General features: G+C 35.0%; 1 pseudogene; it reads left to right on the top strand.

Annotated features, from left to right (window-relative positions):
* Positions 1-3,267: 3,267 nt before the first annotated feature.
* LOC149255093 (uncharacterized) lies at positions 3,268-6,246 on the top strand (annotated as a pseudogene).
* Positions 6,247-21,008: the final 14,762 nt, after the last annotated feature.

Here is a 21,008-nt window from a genome sequence, read left to right as displayed (position 1 = left end):
AATTTTGTTTTTGGTACACTGGTTGTTTTATGTGGACACAGTTTAATTGTAGAGACTGGACCCAATCCTTTTTGATATGATACACTAGGCTACTGTTGGTCTATGTGATGATATGCTATTTTCATGCTGAATCCAGATGGATCTTGATGTAATGGTTTTAATATAGTATGATAAAATCAATTTTGAATGTGTTTTGGATTGATTTGGATGTGATCTAATGGTTGGAAATTTAATGGGTTGGGTGTTATTTATTGAATTTAATGGGTTGGGTGTCATTTATTGAACACAATGGGTTGAATTGTTGAATAACACAACAATTATGGCTGACATACATCAACTTTTTACATGTGCATGTATGAATGCACATTTGGGATACATAGATGTAATTCAATTAAGTGGGGGTTGAAGTGATGGGTACGTGGAATAGAACATTTTGGGAGGATTTATAGTTTTTTTTTTTAGTTGGGACAAGATGTTTTGTACTCTTGATATTTAAAAGGCTATTTATGAACAATTGTGGATCCAATCGATATTTTAAGAAATTTTGGACATAAAGTAAAAGATATTTGCACTTAGTGAGGTTTGAGATTTTCTATGATGAACCATGGAAAAGAAAAGAAGTAGTTGCAATTTACTCTTTTCACAGGACAATACTAGTTATTTGTTGTTGCAAATGCTTGTTAAGATGTCGTCTTCTTTTGCTATTGCTAAAGCTAATGGCAATACCAATGCTCCACCAACAGTGGAAACCCTATAATTCAATCTCAGGACAATACTAGTATATTTGTTGTTGCAAATGCTTGTTAAGATGTCATCTTCTTTTGCTATTGCTAAAGCTAATGGCAATACCAACGCTCCACCAACAGTGGAAACCCTAGAATTCAATCTCATCCCGCATGACCTCCAAAACACTCTCGGGGCCAACTTCACAAGAAGTGATCCTTTTGTGTAAATCTTCCTAAGAAGTGATCCTTTTGTGTAAATCTTCCTGCTACAAATATTCCGTGGATGTAGTGGTTCAGAAATAATAAATCACATAAGGAAAAAATAATAAATGAAAACTGAATAGTAAACTCAATCAAATTTATTAAAAATAAAATAAAAGAAATATTATAGAATAAAATATTAAACAACTACATTTGTTTTTATATTAAACAATTTATATTTATTTAAAAAAATTGAACATAAATAATAACTCAATCCTATTTTTTTAAGTGGTTGGGATGAATGATTGAGATTTTTCTATCAAAATTTAATTCCCTAACATGATAAACTTTGATAAACTCTAATGTGATGGACAAAATATATATATTCCTTTTATTTATTGTGAAAAAACAAAAACAAATTCAAATCACATTTATTGAAAATAAAATAAGTAAATAATAATTATTTACTAAAAATAAATGAAAACATATTATGCACCAAGTTATTAAATTAAATCAAATATTAAAAATAAGATTGGTGATATTAATAATCAGATATTAAAAATGGCATTTTAAAAAAGCTTTCATTATAATTTGAAATCATTAAACTAAATTAATAATTAAATATTGAAATGAAATTTAAAAATAAAGATAATAACAATCTTATTATATAAGATCAATTTCCTTTAGTTTTTTATTTTTATTTTCAAGTTAAAAAAATCAAAATAAAAACAAAAATTAAATAAAAATTAAATTAAATATAGATTCAAATCATTTTAAAATATAAAATTATTATATAGTAAAATATTAAACAATTGGCTTATCTGGCATAGAATAGATGACGATGGAGTGTATTGTTAAGTCACTCTATAATGTGAAGATTATATGTAAAAACAGTGATAGAATGAAGGTTAACGTCGAAATTTCGTGGGCAAAAATCCAATCATGTTAACATCTCTACCATACTGTGCTAGAGAGCACCTCCCCAATAATAATGTTGTGGATATCTAATAAGATTTAATAATTTATCCAATAAATTTAATAATATATGAAGGCTTGACCCATGATTTTATAATTTATAGTATTTAATCACTCAAATTAATTTAAAAATTTGTCAAAATTTTTAGGATACAAAATGTGTAGTAGATTAACCCTGTTTTGCACAGGGTTAATCTAGGATGTAGTCTAAAGTACAGACGAAATGGTTTTTTCATCAGAATTCGAGGATACAATTTCAAGTAAGATTATGATTTTTTCTTGTTTAAAATACATTTGTGAATGCATAAATGGATTGTGTGCCCTGAAAAAGCTCAAAAGCACTCAAAAGCTACAGAGTAAACAACTTAAACTCGAGTTTTCAAAACTCTCTCCCTCATTTTAATTAACATTACCCAAAAAAAAATGCTTTTAAAAAAATCATTTCATCTATAAATTAAACTAAGTCTTTAATCCACTACACAATTTATGAATAACTCTAGAAATCTACACTTTTAAATTAAAAAATATTAATTTATATATATAAATTATATCATATTAAAAATAATATTTTAATATAAACTTTATTTATAAATTTAAATAAAAATAATATTAAAATTATTATAAAAATATTTATTTGACCTAATTTTAAGAAATAAATCTCCTTGTATTTTTCCAAAAATATTAATATTAAGAATGTGACCCAATACAAATAAAGTTTTCCCAAAACAAATAAAACCGAAGTGGCAATGAATTATATCTCCTTTTTAATGTAAATTTTATTTATTTATTCCCTTTTATCTTTTACAAATTTAATTAAAAATTAATATTAAAAGTATTATAAAAATATTTTCTTATTTTTTCATTTGAAATTCATTTTTTTTTCAAAATATTCGTCGCTCAACCCAATAAAAATATATATCTATATATTCTTAGTGACACCAAATAAAATAATTTTTTGGCACACGAACAAGTCAAGATAAATGATATCTCGAGTTCACTTTTCACTTTTTCTCTGAAAATAAAATTTCACTTTTGACTTCAGTGTTACACAGAAATGGCCTCACTTACTTTGCGACAAAGTTTTATTTAAATAATAATTTTATTTATTTAATGAATTAAAAAATAAAAGCATTGGAACCTATTTGAACTTATTGCTCTGCTTTAAATGACATCGAACCTAATATGGAATCTTCCAGAGGGAGGTATGTGACTTTAACCAGAAGTATTTTTGCAGGCGTGATGAACCGACATGTAAAAAAAAATATCTGTAACTAAAATGGAGCGAGTGCGATACAGCTATGTTGATGTGACATACAGAATATCTAAATAAAATAGAGGTGAATAAAGCTTGGTTGATTTAACAGTCCAGTGGCCCAAAGTAATTTGACCTAACTTGTGAAATCTTTACATGTAAAAACTGTAAGTAAAATGGAGCGAGTGCATTACAGCTATGTCGATGTGACATACAGAATATTTAAATAAAATAGAGGCGAATAAAGCTTGGTTGATTTAACAGAAGTGGCCCAAAGTAATTTGACCTAACTCGTGAAATCTTTCATTAGGATGTGAGATTACCAAATCTTCAAACTTACAATGGAATAGTTCTATCATAAAAGAGGTTAATGTGAGAAGTTGCACCGAGTGCAGCCCTTCATCCACAGTGCGTTCAAGTTTTCAATGAGAGGCAGCACCCATAGTGAGGTTCTAGATTTTCGGTCATGAACCATGGAAAATAAAAGAAGTAGCTGCAGTTTCCTCTTTTCAGAGGACAGTACCCGTATATTTGTTGTTGCAAATGCTTGTTAAGATGCTGTCTTCTTCTGCTATTGCTAAAGCTAATGGCAATACCACCGCTTCACTGACAGTGGAAACCCTAGAATTCAATCTCATCCCGCATGACCTCCAAAACCCTCCATCGCTTCCTCATGCCTCCACTTCCTTCTCTTATGGTGTTCCAACTATTGTAACGCAAAGGATGCCCTGCTCCTCTTCCAGCATTCAAACGGTGTCCGTACTGATGGAAGGCATGGAAGATATACTAATAAGAGCGGCAGTGTTGATAGTGGAAGCCACTATCACGGCCTGTTCTCAAATTGATTCTCCCAAATTTATCAGGCGAGTTTCAATATTTAATCTTACATATCTTTCTTAACCCTGATCTATGAAAATGGATACAAAATACAAGGTTAAGATAGATCTAGGGTATGTTTTATTGGTTTTTTTCTTTGTATTGCTTTTCAGTATATTTTACTAGCATTTTATGCAGCAGGGTTTTGATTCTTTCTATAGCAATGGATGTTAAAAGTTCTTATGTCTAACTTAATTTTTAATTTTGATTTATTTAGCATAAAAAAGATAAAGAAGATATACCATGGTCACGTCGGACCTATCTGTTCTTGCATCATATTATTTTAACAACATTACATATGAGGTAAACATCTCTTCCAGCGGATGCCGTAATTCTCTTTGCATTCCTTTCTCCAGACCCCTTTGTATTTATGCTGTAGCTCTCTCTGCAATTCCTCTGTCTAGGCCTCTTTGTCCCATTAAATTTAAGCAAAAAACAGTTGTTCCTCATGTGTAGACCTCCTTGTCCTATTTAAATTTATATCGGCAATGTTTTCCACAGAAATCCGCTTGAGCAGCTTTTGCCAAGGGATATACACAATGCAAGAAAAGTGAGGGTGCTATCACTGTATGGGACAGAGATGTGCGTAAAGGGTGCAGAATGTACACAAAAGCCTTTGCTATAAGATGCCTTCCCTATGCCAAAGCAGTGATTTCTATCAAAAATAAAATGTACAATAAGACAAGTGACATAGATGAACACATGGATTCTAGTCAAATGGAACAAGATAGTAAAGATATATGATGGAATTCCAAAACTTTTCATCATGCCAGCGGCAGTTATACATTGCAAAAAAGACATACATAAAGCTTATCATATAGCGAAAATAAATGGAATACTACCTCATCATCTACTATCTTCTTCTTGAGATAATGAAATATCCATTTCTTGACATCTGCTTATTTGTGGAAGATTCCAATATAGATATGCTAATAAAAAGAGCACTTGTCACCAAAGACGCAGAGCACCTGTCACTAAAAACACAAACATTATTGCAAGGGTATATGAAAATCGGTTGCCAAGACGCCTAGGAAATAAGATTCAGAATAACAAATGCAAGTCAAATTGAAAAGTTGTTTTTGGGAAAAGGTAATAAATATGTTCACCTCAAAAAAAAAAAAAACCGGATTTTATTCATACAGTGTATGTTAGATATACCTCATTTCTCATGACTGATTCATTCAATTTGATTACTTTGGTAATTACATGCAGGGCATTCAATAGATCAAAGGCATTTGGTCTATTGAATTTAACGATCCATTGTATATGCTGCAAGTATGTGTAATTTATTGAGAAGTCTTTAACATGGAAACTTTAATAAAAGAGAGGAATATGTAATAAAACATTTGAGAATTTAGTTGTTTTTTGCGAATGGCTGTGCATCATCCTTTTTCCAATGTGTACAAGGTTAAGGAGTTGAGGTACTTGAATTTAATGTCTCAAAAGGTAAAGCAGTTTAGACACTTGAGTTAAAGTCATGAGTTAGAATATTTGGTTATGAACATTTATTACCTACTTATTAATTCAGGTTACGGACCTAGGGTTGAAATATGAGGCAAGTTTGCTTCACATATGTAGTCCCTTGTTCATTTTCTCTGCTCTATTTAAATATTTGAATCCATTTCTGGTCACGTTTTATGAGTTCGAATGATTTGATCATGATTCTCACATATAAATTGTATGATTTGCAGGTGCGTTACAATCTTGAACATGCGGAACTAATGGAAAATTAGTTCTTCATGTTCTTAAATTCCTCTCTAGTGATCCATTGTTACTCTAGAATTTGCCTTTTTGGAAGTACAAAATTGATCGTCATTGTGGAGTTGAGAAACTGTTAATAGTGAGGTGATCAAGTAAATGGTTGGCAAGAACTCTCTCTTTCAAATATACAGCGGTGTTCAAGTTCGATCACTGTTCGAGTTTGAGACAATTGCCAGAGATATTGGATCACTAAGATCTTTAACAGATAAACTACCAAGATCAATTTCAAAGTTTCAAAGTGCAGTTTTACGAGTTCAGATGATTTGATTATGATTTTCACCAATAAATATTGTATAATTTGCAGATGCCTTCCAAACCTAGGTGATCAAATAAATGGTTTGGAGGAACTCACACTTTCATATATACATTGGTGTTCAAATTAGATCACTGTTCGAGTTTGAAACAATTGCTAGAGATATTGGATCACTAAGATTTTTAATAGAGGAATTACCGGAATCAATTTCAAAGCTTCAAAGGGCAGTTTTAGAAGAATTACCAGAATCGATTTCAAAGCTTCAAAGGGCAGTTTTTTTATGAGTTCAGATGATTTGATTATAATTTTCGCATATAGATATTGTATAGGGCAGTTTTAGAAGAATTACCAGAATCGATTTCAAAGCTTCAAAGGGCAGTTTTTTTATGAGTTCAGATGATTTGATTATAATTTTCGCATATAGATATTGTATAATTTGCAGAGGCTTTCCAACACTGAAAACACGGAATTAATGGAAAGTTATTATCCTGTGTTTTTGAATTCCTTTTTCATGATTTGTTGTTGCTCCAGAGGTTGCCTATTTGCAAGTACGAGAATGATCCACTTAGTGGAGTTAAAGCTGTGAATGATCGCATTTTTTGCTCTAATAAATGGTTTAGAGGAACTAACTTTTCATGTATACGTTGGCGTATGATTTTCGCATATAAATATTGTATAATTTGCATAGGCCTTTCAACCCTGAACACTCGGAATTAATGGAAAGTTATTTTCCTGTGTCTTTGAATTTTTTTCTCATGTATTTGCAAGTACGAGAATGATCCACTTAGTGGAGTTAAAGCTGTGAATGATCACATTTTTAGCTAGATGATCTAATAAATGGTTTCCTATTTGCAAGTACGAGAATGATCCACTTAGTGGAGTTAAAACTGTGAATGATCACATTTTTTGCTAGATGATCTAATAAATGGTTTAGAGGAACTAACCTTTCATGTATACGTCGGTGTTTTGAACACACTTTGAGGTGTTTTGAACACACTTTGAGTTTGAAACATTTGCCGGAGATAGTAGATCATTGAGATCTTTAATAGAACTACCAAGATCAATTTTAAAGCTCTGATCATGAAAGAGTATTGTCCATTCACCACTGTTCCAATTTGAGTCGTGACAGTCGACAAAATATTGTAATCCACATTAAAGACGACTTCTTGGTGGCATTTTGATCTAATTCCAGGTGTTGCGTCAAATGCTACAATATATCAATCCACTGGTTAGGGCTGCACGACAAAACATTTTAATCCACACTATAGTCTTTTTCTTTGTGGCATTTTGATATAATTCCAGGTGTTGTGTCAAATGCTACTATATATCAATCCACTGGTTAGGGCTGCACCGTCCAACCGCTGGTTGAACGCTTTGTAGTCTGTCCATCTTTCTCTTCTATTTCTTGGTACTAGTCTGTCTGGCTAAAAACAGCAATAGTAAGAATTTTGTGAAGAATATTAACGAGGGGCGTTTTCAATGCCAGGTGCCTGCGTTCCACCGAGTTAGTAGATATTTTGTATGAGCCGCAACAGAGGTTTTGGACTATTCTTTGTTGGATATTCCTAAGATGTCTTAATTTTATAAGAGTGCCTTTTCTGTAATTCACGGGTGGGAAGCCCTAATAGGAATCTTCGTTTATGAATTCTTCATTAATTTTATGAAGGCATAGGGTTTGAGTTGAGCCCATTGTTATCAATTTATGACAGCTTGAACATTCTGTTTGGTTATACCCCAAAATTTAATATGGACACAATCTATAACATATATTGCCCTATTCTGTTTATTTAGGACTAGTTCTGTGTTTTCCATCATTTAATTACTTTTTGTGGTTTAAGAGTCAACGTTGGATTCCATCGGTAGGCGACTCCTCTCTTATCTATTTGCCAGGCCAATTCTCACTATCCCTAAAAAGAGACTGCTATCCTATCCAATTCTCACGAGTGCTAGAGGCTCTGCTATTCTGCCAAAAGCCATTTAAATACACATCATTTTATCTTCAATTGGGGCATCAAGGCTAAAGCCACCAAGGATTCAAATACACATCATTTTATCTTCAAATTTTGCACTGTTCAAATTTTATGAGGACCATGAATCTGAACAGTGTTTCGAAGATAAATTTCACCATAAAAAAAATCTAAACCATCATCAAATTTTGCACTGTTCAAATGTTCAAATTTTATGAGGACCATGAATCTGAAATTTCACCATAAAAAAGAAACCAAACCATATGAATCTGAACAGTGTTTTGAAAATAAATTTCACCATAAAAAATAACATATGAATCTGAACAGTGTTTTGAAAATAAATTTCACCATAAAAAAAACCAAACCAATAAATTTCACCATAAAAAAAAACCAAACCATATGAATCTGAACAGTGTTTTGAAAATAAACTTCATCATTAAGAAAAAAACTAAATTATATGAATTTGATGGTGTTTCGAAGATAAACCAAACCATAAAAAAAACATTTCGATTCAAAAATGCAACAGCAAATTAAAAAAAATAAAAATAAAATTATGATTCAAAAATGCAACAGCAAATTAAAAAAAATAAAAATAAAATTATAAGTTGAATCTCAGAGTACTCACAGTAATAATTATATTTATCAACCTTTCAAATAATTATATTTATCAACCTTTCAAATCCGAATAGAGATTTATCATCAAAACAATTACTGAATTTGATAATTATATTTATCAACCTTTCAAATAAATATATTTATCAACCTTTCAAATCCGAATAGAGATTTATCATCAAAACAATTACTGAATTTGATAAAAAAAGTATTTTTTATCAAAAAAGTAATTTTTTTTATTAAATTTAGACTTCAGAAAAATGTCCGAATAGAGATTTATCATCAAAATGAGATTTATCATCAAAACAATTACTGAATTTGATAAAAAAAGTATTTTTTATCAAAAAAGTAATTTTTTTTATTAAATTTAGACTTCAGAAAAATGCAATGACTCCTTGTCTTTTATTAAACTTTATCTAAAAAGTATTTATTTTATTAAATTTAGACTTGAAAAATGCACTGGCTCATTCTCTTTTATCAAACTTGATAAAAAAAAATGCAATGACTCATTCGCTTTTATTAAACTTGATCCAAAAGTATTTCAAAATAAGAGCCACTTTGTTAAACTTAATATATAATTTTATCAAAATATAAAATTATTTAAGAAGTTAAGAATCTTGTGTTTAATATCTTATTTTATTTTGTTAAAAGTATTTTAAAAACTATAAAATTGATTATTAATTTTGTAACTTTTTAAATAACTTTAAAAAGTTGAGAATAGTACACAGTTCAATAAATTAAGAATCTTATATGATTATCTTATTTTGTTAAAAGTATTTTGAATCTTACACGGTTTAATATCATATATATATATATATATCATATTTTAAAAAATTATAAAATTGATTATATAATTTATTATAATAATTATTTAATAAGTTAAAATTTTACACCGTTTAATATCTTTTATATATATATATATATATATAAATAATTGATTATAATTTATAATCTTGGTTGTTTAATATTATATATATATATATAATTGATTATAATTTATAATCTTGGTTGGTAAAAATTAGTTTATTGTATTTCTATAATCTAGAAGTATTTGAATACTTATTCTACAATTGGTTAAACTTGATTTATAATGTTGCTCCAAATTCTACACTTTGTTAAACTTGATTTATAATGTTGCTACAAATTCTACACTTTTGTTAAACTTGATTTATAATGTTGCTACAATTTTAAAGGCATTTAAAAAACATAAAATAATTACACATAATTTAATATATTGAATATTATTTGTTTTATAATGCTAAAACTGAAAAATGTACGTTATCACATTGAATTTGATTAGATATATTTTACTGTATTAAATCTGATTACACTATTACATTGAATTTTATTTGGATTATTTTTTATTTTAATTTATTAAATTTTATTAAAGGTATATTACATAATAATTTTATTATATATATATATATATATTTTGTCACATACCCGCACACACATAATTTTCTTTTAATATTACCGACCTACTCTTACCATTCAATAATATATTTACATTGATCTCACTTATCATGCGATAATATAATTTACATTATAACGCTGCCTTGATCTGCTGACACTCCAAACATCGCGCTAAATATTCAGCCACATGCTTTTTCATTCCAGGCCAATAGTATTCCCCTCGAAGTGCAGTAAGCATCTTCTGGTATCCGGGATGACCTGCGTAGTGGCTGGTATGAAATTCATCCAAAATCAGATTTTTAAGACTGTTGTCGTTAGGTACCAACAACCTTTTTTTGTAAAGCAGCATTCCATCCTCACTTACTTCATACCCCTGCTGACCTTCCTTGCTGGAAAGTGGTATTTGCTGCTTCATTTGCTGATATTCTGCATCTTGGTCTGCTGCTGTTTTTATCATTTCTTGCAAGGGATTCTTCCATTTACTGAGCGTAACTTCATATAAACATTGTACCTTTCGACTCAGTGCGTCAGCCACGCGGTTCTCCTTTCCTTTCAGATGTTTAATGTCGAAATCGAATCCACTTAAGAAATCTGCCCAACGGGCTTGCCTTGCATTCAGGGTGGGCTGACTGAAATAGTTTGTCAAGCTGTGATGGTCTGTCAACAACAGAAATTTCCTTCCCAGAAGATAGTGCCGCCACATTTTGAGTGCATGTATGACGGCTGCCAATTCCAAGTCGTAGGCAGAATACTTCTGCTCATGTTCCTTCAACTTTCTCGACTCATAGGCGATCACTTTCCCCTCTTGCATTAACACACCGCCCACGCCTTCTCGACTTGCATCGGTACATACCACATAATCCTTATCAGGATCAGCTATACTCAAGATGGGAGCAGAAGTGAGCAAATGCTTAAGTCGTTCAAAGCTTTGCTGACATTCCGAATTCCATTTGAATGTCCTTCCCTTCTTCTGCAAGGATGTGATAGGGTATGCCACCCTTGAGAAGCCTTCCACAAATCTTCTATAATAACCAGCCAATCCCATGAAAGACCTGATATCCGCCACCTCCTTAGGTACGGGCCAATCCATTATGGTCTTTATTTTCTCAGGGTCCACTGCAATCCCTTCCTTTGTGATCACATGGCATAAATATTGGATCTCCTCTTTGTAGAAATCGCACTTGCTGAGTTTAGCATACAACTGATGCTCTCGAAGAGTTTGCAGTACCAACCGGAGGTGTTCCTCGTGCTCCTCCTTGGTACGAGAATAAATCAAAATATCATCGATGAATATCAGTACAAATTTGTCCAAAAATCGATGGAACACGCTGTTCATTAAGCACATGAAAGTAGCGGGTGCATTAGTCAATCCGAAAGGTAGCACTACAAATTCGTAGTGTCCATACCGGGTTCTGAAAGCTGTTTTAGCAATGTCCTCTTCCTTAATTCTGATTTGATGGTAACCAGATCGCAGATCAATCTTAGAAAACACTGTCGCCCCCTTGACTTGATCAAAAAGCTCATCGATCCGAGGTAAGGGATATTTGTTTTTGATTGTGAGCTTGTTCAGCTGTCGGTAATCGATACACATTCGGAGGGTTCCGTCTTTCTTCCTGACGAATAGCACCGGAGCTCCCCATGGAGATACACTGGGACGGATATAATTTTTATCTAGCAATTCTTGTAATTGCATTTTCAACTCGGTTAGCTCGGGTACACTCATTCTGTAAGGTGCCCGCGAAACTGGGGCAGCCCCTGGTAGTAATTCAATGGTGAAGTCAATATCCCTTTTTGGGGGTAACCCAGGGATTTCTTCCGGAAACACATCCGCGAATTCTTTTATTACCGGAAGGTGGTCCAGCGCGGCCGTTTTATCCTTGGTTTCTGCATAACCCACCTGAATAGCATATATTTGGCATCTTTTCCTGATGCATTTCGCTAGCTGGGATGCAGTGATTGGCCGGACCTGCACTGGTCGTTTAATCCCTTGCATCTCTTGTTCCTTTCCAGAATCATCCTTGTATCGTATGATTTTCGTCTTGCAGTTCACTAATGCCCAATGCTTTTCTAGCCAATCCATCCCGATTAGGACGTCATAGGATCCAAGTGGAAGCATGTTCAGATCTGCTACCACTGGCTGTCCTGCTATTACTATGGGGCAGTTATTAATTTTCGCCATTACTCGCCTTTTAGCCCCTGTAGCTAGTTGTACCAGCCAAAGGTTCCTGAATTTTTCAGGTTGTAATTTACACTGTTCAACTATCTTTGGGCTAATATAACTTAAAGTAGCTCCTGGATCAATTAGAACAGTGATAGAAAAGTCTAAAATTTTACCTTCAAATTCTACCATGGTGGGCTGGTACTCTGCCTGGCGATCGTCCAGGGCTGCGTTAATCCTTGGCACACTTCGTCCCACATCGCCAACGGTTGATGCCTCATGAATCTGGGATATCTGATCAGTTCCCTTCCGTTGCGGACAGTTCTTGACGTAGTGCGGTCCGCCACAACCCCAGCACTGCACTGGGGGTCTGGTTATTCCTTCGCTGTTCAGCTTGTCAGATTGTTCACCCAGTCTGGTTTCACTGATTGTCTTGGATCTGAACGAACCTCTCGGTGTTGTTCTACTGTTCTGCCCTTTACTGCTTCCTTTAACTCCACCGCCCCGGCCTCCTTTACTGTTTCTAGCAGCTTTACTATTTTTCTCACTCCATTTTTTGTTGGAAACGTCCCCTTTCTGTTTGTTTTGCTGATAACAGATTCTGGCCTTGCGAATAGCTTCATCCATGGTTCTAGGATTGTCAAATTCAATCCTTTCTCTCATATACATGGGTAAACTACTAACAAATCTTTGCACCTTGGTTTTTTCTTCCTTAAGGTAGGGCACATAATGGAGCAAGGAGGTGAAATGATTAATAAACTCATCTATAGTCTGCTGTCCCAATCGCAGGTCGTGGAATTCCTTTGCCCTTTCATCATAAAAGCGTTCTGTCAAATATCTCTCTTTAAAATATTTCTGGAATTTTTCCCATGTTATGGTTCGTTCGCTTACCCCTTTGACGATTTTAACCTCCTCCCACCGCAGGGTTGCTTTTCCTTGCAACTGAAAGATAGCCAATCGTGCCTTTAAGTTATGGTCATACTCATATAGCTGGAAATATTTGTTCATATTAATTAGCCATGTTTCAGACGCTTCCTCTTGTTCCCCATCGTATAGTGGGGGTTTAATTTTCCAGAATTCTCCCTGTAATTCCACCCTTTGACGTTTTGAGGTCTGCTGTTCGGATGCATTATCGGATTGATCCTCTCCTTCTTCCGATTTTTCGGGTTCTGCTTGGTAACGTTGCTCCTCCGTCATTCTCTGTTGTTCTGTGCTGGGATTGGCTAGGGGCGGGTTCTGTTTGTCAGACAAACTTTTTAAAATCCTTTCTTGCTCCATCGTCAATCGTGCATTATCCTCCCGCAACCGAGCCATCTCATTTTTCAGTTCCTGGACTGTTTCTAGTATGGCCAGGTTCGTGCTACGTGTCTCCTCACCAAGCTGTACCCACAACTCTGGGTTGTCTCTAGGATTTGTTGCAAGTCCTTGATCTGATGTGGATCTGTGCGGTGCGCTGCTAGCTCTCTGCATGTTGACTGTTACTATTTAGTGCCTTCTGTTGCTCTTTTCTTCTCCTTTTGTCTGGTCTGGTTTGGTCTAAAATCAGGGAACATTTGACACTGTGAGTTACCTTGCACAATTTTGTTACTTAAAGAAAAGAGAAAAAAAAAATCAATAATATGATTGCCTTCCAAATTTTAACATGTTAATCACGTCCCAGAGGTCACAGTATGGGTACCTCTGCTCTGATACCAATTTGTCACATCCCGCACACACATATATATTTTTTTTAATATTACCGACGTACTCTTACCATTCGATAATATATTTACATTGATCTCACTTACCATGCGATAATATAATTTACATTATCACGGATTTCATTTGGTTCACATATGTTTTGAATGGATATGATGCGGCGAGTGATATCCATATGGTTTATGGCATTCTCTGTTTTCCGGCCACCGTGCATGGACTTCGGCTTACGTTTGGGGTTGGCGCCTTGCATATTTCCGTTACCGGAATTAGCAACCCGAGGCCGTCCTGCCCTGATGCTGTGCTGGCGCCTTTAGCTGTAACCATTTGGGCGCTGCATTTACTATCGCCGGCCCGATCACGTGATGGGAGGGTGTCAAAGTTTGCCGCCTAAGTTTTACCGCTCAGATCAATGGTTTGGATGCTTTGGTATGCATCCGAGGGTAGGAGGCCCTCCGGCTCCAATCTCGATGATGGCCCCTTCTCGATCGTTCGGAACTGGTAAAACTCGGCGTCCCGACGTTCACGGCCCCATTCGCCGCTGCCCGAGTTTGGTTCAGTCCCCCTCCGCCGAGTGATCTCCTTCTCCGCCGAGCTAACGCAGATCCGCCGAGCGTCCATACTACAAGCTATATTTACCTTCCGCTGCAGAGCCCGGGTAAGGTTACAGTCTCGGCGCCTTCTATTTATATTGAGTTTTTGGGTTAATTCTGTTATGCCTTTCGTGTTACAGTTTTCTTAAGGCGGTATTGTTTGTGGTTGCAGCTGGGCTTGTTCCCGAGTTCGGCCAGGAGATGCAGGGTCTCCTTCCAGCACCAGAGTGACTCGGCCATCCCTCAGGTACGTCCCTCCATCGTTTATGTATTACGTCGATCTGGTTAACCGTTCTTCTCTCGAGTCTAGCCGTGGCGACCTTATTGTTTTGTTTATGGTTGGTTGCAGAAGGTACTGGCTCGCCACAGTCCGCTCATTACCTATTTCTCCCGACTACGGGATATGGGTTACGGTGGAACCGTAAGGTTCCCAAAAGTTCTGCGTTGGAAAGTTAAGTTGCCGACTGTAAATGAATGTTGATATATCTGTGAACTGGATTGTTACATTAATTGTATACATTTAGAACCGGTTTCTGGCTTAAAGCCTGTGGTTACTATTGTTTGGGCCGGACCCAGTTTTTATTTCTCCTGAACAGTTAATGTAGACTCGCGGCCATGGCTTAATATTTATGAATCTCTTTTTTTGTTACCGCATTGGTTATTGAATATTTTTTTTTGTTTTTTTTGAAGAAAGGTTATGGATTATATCGACCCAGGTACTGCAAGATTTGGCTGTTCACTCGCGGCTCGGTAACATATTGTTTTCCCTTGGTGTTTGTAACTTTTCAAGTTTACATATATATGCATGTCCGCGTTATCATGGTTCTTGTTACCGTTAATAGTATTCATTTATAATTTCTCGTCTGATAAGTCCACTGTCTCGGTTGTATTCCCGACTTCTCCTTGTTTTATTTTCATAGTTTAAATATCGTCTGGCAAGTCACAGGTCAGAAATATTCTTCAATGTTTTGCTATATGGTATGTTCCGTCTTCTTGATGAAGAATGAGATTAACTCAAACATATTACAGAAAAATACACATAAAAACCAGAGACACAATATTGGCGGAAAAAGGTTGAAGCCTCATGTATTCTCTCACACTCTCATTCTTCATCAAAATAATTGAAATAGTGTTACAAATAAATAGATGAGAGATATTGGTCTCAAGATAGTGCGTGCTATCTTGGACACCTTTGGTTGAGATAATTTCTCACCAGACACACCAATATAGGAGTTACATAAACTAACTCCTATCTTAGAGGAACAACCCAAGAGTTAGGCACAAATTCCTAACTTGGAATATTTAATTAATTAATTTATGTTTGGATTTATTATTGTTTTATGAGAGAGTCTAACATTCCCCCCCTCAATGATAAATCCAAAAATAAGAACAAAAACCATCTTCCAAGTTCTCGTGTTGATCCTCAAAGTCATTGCCTGAAAAAACCGCCAAAAACTGGATGCTGGAAAAAACTCAAATCTGAAGAGAACATGAATCAGCTGCATGCCTGATTCATCTCTGAATGTTGCTTGACAACTCTATCATGTGCCAAGCCGCAAAAGGATCCAACTGTCCTTTGCTTGAAAACGGCATCCGGTGTCCACTGACACAATTTGATGATGATTGCCCACTGGCTGAAGATGTCGAAAAACAACTCAATGTTGCTTTTGCTATGATGAAAGCTGCTCACTGCTGCTTTGGCTGTCGATCGCCCACTAGCGAATTTGCTTGATGCTCACTGCTGATGACAAATGCCCACTGGCTGATGAAGATGCCCACTGGCTACTTTGCTGATGTTGTCGAGACTTTCAGTCTGACAACCACTTGTCAATTTCATTGACATTTCCCCCCCTTTGTCAGCTGAAAGGAGAGACAATCTGCTCCAAAATATATTTGAACTCCCCCCCTTCAGGTGTAGGAGAGTTTCACTGTTGTACTCCCTCATTCAACTGCATGAGAATACCAACATCTGTTCACTGCTGGCTGCACTATGTAAGATTGAAGTTGGTTGTAGAACTGAGACAACCGTTTGACTGTGGATGACCATTCCCAAGGATCAATCCAGTCATAATGTATCTTCAATCTGCCTGAGTTTTGGTGGTTGCGACATTTTGCTGAGGAATGATTGGGCTTGCCACAATGGCAACACGGATGAAGATCATAACACTGATCTTCCATATGACCGGCTCTTTGACAATGAGAACACTTCGGTTGGACTTGAACTTTAGATTGCATGCAATTTCGTTTGTCTACAACTTTCTCAGAACCTGCTGAGGTGAGTGGTTCAAGAAATCCTGCACTCACAAACTTAATTGGCTTGGAATAATCTGGGATTTGTAAGTTGGTGTCATCAGGGACATATCCTAAGCCACGTCTATTCTTGTTATTTTGAATTTCTTCCCAGGGCTTGATGATGGCTTTGGAAGAAATTTGAATTTTATCATGAACAACTTCGACACTTGAAGTTGTTGGGATGAATGATTTATCATCTGGATGGTGCAAAGACTTGAAAGTATCACCCTTTTCTTGCAATTCATTCCTTTGAAGTTGGGACTCAAGTTGAAGAAACTCAATGGTTTCATGTGTTTTTTGTAGATGCCGTGAAATATCAGCAAGAGTTTCTTTGCTGACATGCACCATGTCTTCATCACTGGAGATGATCAACCTGTGAAGAATGTTTATCAACTGAATATGTTGCGCCATCTGAACTTGCTCACTTGAAATCAGGCTCTCTTGTTGTAGATGTCGTGCACTTGATTTTGTTTCACTTTACTTAAATGACAGGCTTGCTTTGACTGACACGCTCGCTTGATGACGATTGCGTTTGTGTGAACGCACACTTGAATGAATAACCATGCTCGCTTGATGACGATTGTGAACTTGTTTCTTATTTGCTTTAGAATTAAAATTCGTACATTCAATAGAGTCTGCTTAAAGAAAGGGTGTCGAACATTGTCGATCAAATCAAAACGTATTAAAAAAAAAAAGGGTGTATAATTTATGAAAGAGTGTGGGTTTGGAGTGATAAGTTTTTTAGGGAGACGTGATTTTTTGAGAGGCTTGAAGTGATTTTATTGAGCAATAAGGGGAATTATGTATATATTTTTTAAAACGTAGCATATTAAAAATCAAGGGATCTTTTTTGTAATGGAGGGATAAGGTGTGTTTTTATTTTTGAGTGATAAGCGAGTGAAATAATAAGGTATATTTTTTAAATGAGTGATTTTTAGGAGAGATAAGGAGTGGATAAAATCATTTATTTGTAATGGAGAAATAAGGCTAATATTTTGTAATTTTGGAGTTATAAGAGAGAAGTGAATATTTTTATTTCTAGAAGGTTGGGGCAGTTTTTTGAAGACAAAAGTTTGCAAGTGTGACATTCTCATTGCTTGAGAAAGTGAAGGTTGATGTAATTCACTATTTAATAAAAACATTTTTTTGTGGTGTTTGTGTCCTAGATCCGCCCGAAATTGAATAAGGGGATCTACTTCGTTACATGTGTTGTGCTTTCTTGTATTGAACTTTATGTGTGTGGTAAATGCGATCATTTATGTGTCAAAACTAGACACAAATCATAAGCAACAACATGAAGCCATAAAACACATGCGCCATCAAACACACATAGTGTACCTTAGATCCCCTTATTCAATTTCGGGCGGATCTAGGACACAAACACCACAAAAAAATGTTTTTATTAAATAGTGAATTACATCAACCTTCACCTTCTCAAGCAATGAGAATGTCACACTTGCAAACTTTTGTCTTCAAAAAACTGCCCCAACCTTCCAGAAATAAAAATATTCACTTCTCTCTTATAACTCCAAAATTACAAAATATTAGCCTTATTTCTCCATTACAAATAAATGATTTTATCCACTCCTTATCTCTCCTAAAAATCACTCATTTAAAAAATATACCTTATTATTTCACTCACTTATCACTCAAAAATAAAAACACACCTTATCCCTCCATTACAAAAAAGATCCCTTGATTTTTAATATGCTACGTTTTAAAAAATATATACATAATTCCCCTTATTGCTCAATAAAATCACTTCAAGCCTCTCAAAAAATCACGTCTCCCTAAAAAACTTATCACTCCAAACCCACACTCTTTCATAAATTATACACCTTTTTTTTTAATACACGACTTTGGTTGATTTTAGATTTTTTAAAAATCTAAAATTCATTTTTTTATTATAAAAAATTGAAACCCTCGACCCGCCTTCTTCTGTACGGACGATTTCTTCTTTCTGCCAAGACTTTACTGCCCGGGTCGCCGGATCCTTTAAAGTTTCTGTTTCCTTCATCAGCCCGGTCCCGAATTCTTCCAAATCCCCCGCCGGTATGTTTTAATAATACCTTCGGACATCGATCCCAATGACTTAACTAGATTTTGGAAGCCCCAAATTCCACCAGAATTTCTCTCGTTTTGTGTCGAGTTTCGAAACTTCATACCTGGATCAGCTCCGATACCACATGATGAAGAATGAGATTAACTCAGACATATTACAGAAAAATACACATAAAAACCAGAGACACAATATTGGCGGAAAAAGGCTGAAGCCTCATGTATTCTCTCACACTCTCATTCTTCATCAAAATAATTGAAATAGTGTTACAAATAAATAGATGAGAGATATTGGTCTCAAGATAGTGCGTGCTATCTTGGACACCTTTGGTTGAGATAATTTCTCACCAGACACACCAATATAGGAGTTACCTAAACTAACTCCTATCTTAGAGGAACAACCCAAGAGTTAGGCACAAATTCCTAACTTGGAATATTTAATTAATTAATTTATGTTTGGATTTATTATTGTTTTATGAGAGAGTCTAACACTTCTGTAAGGATTATGATGTCTGTTATTAGCTGAGATTTGCTCAGTTTGATTTCGAGGTTTCCTTTGAATAATGCATTTCAATTTATAGCTCCATTTCGTTCCATAGTTGTCTGCAGACATTCACAATTTTTGTTGGTAATTGGTTCAGTTATTGTGGCGGCAGGGTCCTGTGCCGCGGCTTTCATCCAGCCCTAAGGGTTACATTTTTCCTATAAATCCCCATTCATCGACCCTTTGGGGTTTCACCACCTACGGCTACAGGCTGCCATCCTCTCCATGATTATTCTTAGAGCCAGAGCCAGCTGCAATCTCCGGGTCTATTTTGGTCTTTTTACGCACTAGGCTGGCTATAATTCTTTTAGGCTATTCCACTAAGTTCGTGTCTATAACCTCCCTTTTCCCTGTCGAAGACCCACTCCCAGGTTACACAGGTATATAGTTCGAGAATTAAGTTACAGCCAGAATAGTTCTGCAGTCTAATATTTTGTTTTTATCTGCGGTGATAACAGGGAGACTGTACACTTACAGCTCGAGTCCCTTTCCGCACCGTCTCTTACCCTGGCCCCCTGCCCGGGTACAAGGAACACAGTTCCCGATTCGGTTTCCATGTATGCAGTCCTTCTCTTACAATCTTATTAGGGTCTTTGCGACCTTTCTAGTGACCAGTTAATTCAGACCACTTGCAGACAGCTTGCAGATGCTTGTAAACAACCATAGATAACTTGCAAACAATTCCGGATAATCTTGCAATTAATTACAGTTAACTTGCAAACGATTACAAATAACCTTACAATAAGTAAAGATATCTTGCAGTCATATTTTTATTGAGGTCAAGGGTTCCAGTCTACTTACCTGGTCGCTCCTAGCCTTTTAGTCACCTCAGTAAATCATCCGCAGAATCTGTGCAGATCCATTTTACCACCCATCCATGAGACTCGTCCTTCGGGACCAAAGTCTCCCCCCAAGCTTTCCCTTGCCAGATCACTATCCTCAGCAAGACTGCACCTTTGTGCTCGACTATCTGGTCCTTACCAGACTTAGTCTTTTTTTTTGGCTTCTTTCTCTGCCTGTCTCTACAGCACAGATTTTTTTCCATTCTCCCCCCCCCCCCCCCCCCCCCCCTTTTTCCCTAGAAACTTTTCCAGTTAGGGAAGGTGGTTAAAGTCAGTTTCAATAACTGACTTCCTTTGCCAACTCCCTCCCGGTAGTTGCCAATACTCTCATGAGTATTCCTTGTTAAGACATTTTAATGCACATGTAAAATTAAAAGAATACTCTTAAAAGAAAAGAAGTCTTCCAATGTCATTTTAATTCAGTCTTTTATCGTAGTAACTTTAAATAATTACATTTTCCCGGGGTCATCGCATATATATAATTTAAAAAAATATATTAATTTTTTAAAAGATTTAGAATTAAAATTTATTTTGAAAAATAAAAGAATTTTTTTTTTTTTTTTTTTTAACATGGGTGTGTTTTCATCCAATTGTAACATTTATTTTTATTAATGTTAATTTAACTATATTAAAAAAAACACGAGATATTTAATACATCATAAAAATACCAAATACATACAAAATATTTTAACTTAATAAAAGTAGTTTTTGGAGCCATTTTTAAAAGTTGAGTGTTTTACCATATATGTATTATACTTTATATAGATATTAATAAAGATTAAAGTAAATGT

The sequence above is a fragment of the Pinus tabuliformis genome, chromosome 7 (assembly GCF_031772625.1).
Source record: "Pinus tabuliformis cultivar Carrire ecotype Pingquan chromosome 7, CPIR1, whole genome shotgun sequence".
Taxonomy (NCBI): Eukaryota; Viridiplantae; Streptophyta; class Pinopsida; order Pinales; family Pinaceae; genus Pinus; species Pinus tabuliformis.
This window is presented reverse-complemented; position numbering and strand designations above follow the sequence as displayed.